Below are 1,380 nucleotides of genomic sequence, written 5' to 3'. Positions count from 1 at the left end.
AGGCTGCGGTGGCTGGGAGCGGCCACTGCACTCCAGTCTGGGCGACCGAGTGAGACTCGAACTCAAAAAAAACAAAACAAAAAAAAACAAAACCAAAGTTTATGGGATGCAACAAAAGCAATACAACAAGGACATTTTATAGTTTATAGGAAGTTTATCTGAAATGAATAATCTAATTTGACACCTCAAGGAACTAGATGGAGAGCAAACTAGGCCCAAAGACAGAAGAAGGAAAGAAATAAAGATTAGAGGATAAACAAAATAGAGAACAGAAAAACAATAGAAAAAATAAACCTAAGAGTTGGTATTTTGAAAAGATAAGCAAAATAAACAAACCTTTAGCTAGACTGAGAAAAAAAGACTCAAACAATTAAAAGCAGAAATAAGCAAATGGTATTACATCAAACTAAAAAGCTTCTGCACATGAAAGGAAACAACAGGAAAGGCAACCTATTGTGAAATCCTACAACTCAGTAGGTAAACTACTAATAAAATGCCTTAAAAATGGGCTAAAAACTTGAATATATATTTTTCCAAAGAAGACATTCAGATAACCAACAAGTACATGAAAAGATATTCAGATTCACTAATCATCAAGAAAATGAAAATCAAAAGCACAATGAGGTACCACCTCACACTTGTTGGGATGCCTATTTTCCAAAAAACTGAATGACGCGAGGGTGGGCGAGGATGTGGAGAAATTTTAACACTTGTACACTCTTGGAGGAAATGCAAAATGATATAGCCTCTATGGGAAAGGATGTGAAATTTCCTTAAAAAATTAAAATAGAACAAACATCTGATCCAGCAATTACACCTTTAGATATTTATCCAAAAGAATTGAAGTCAGGATCTCAAAGAGATCTTAGCATTCCAGGGACCATTGCATCATTATGAATGGCCAAGATACGGAAAAAACCTAAGTGTTCACTGAGAGAGGATGTGGTCTGTTTGTACAATGGAGTATTATTTAGCCTTAAAAGGAAAGGAAATCTTGCAACATGTGGCAACACAGAACCTTAAGGGCATCATCCAGGTGAAATAGCACAGTTATAGAAAGACAAGAATAGCAAGATTCCACTTATACTAGAAATTTCAAGTAATTCAACTCATAGAATTAGACAGTAGACTGATAGTTGCCAGAAAACGCGAGGACGGAGAGCCAGATAATTTCTAATTAGTGGGCATAAATTCTCAGTTATGCAAGATGAATAAGTTCTGGAGAACGACTATGTGACACTATTGCTTTATTTAACAATATTGCACTGTTTACTTAAATTTAAAGGGTGGATCTCATGTTAAGTGTTCTTACTACAATAAAGTAAATTTTTAAAGCATTATCCATAACATGAATGAGTTAGAAATTGAACTTTATTAAAA

Source organism: Carlito syrichta, unplaced genomic scaffold (genome assembly GCF_000164805.1).
Source record: "Carlito syrichta isolate Samal-C Ts95f unplaced genomic scaffold, Tarsius_syrichta-2.0.1 Scaffold126580, whole genome shotgun sequence".
Taxonomy (NCBI): domain Eukaryota; kingdom Metazoa; phylum Chordata; class Mammalia; order Primates; family Tarsiidae; genus Carlito; species Carlito syrichta.
The sequence above is the reverse complement of the archived record's forward strand: the minus strand, read 5'-3'. Positions refer to the sequence as shown.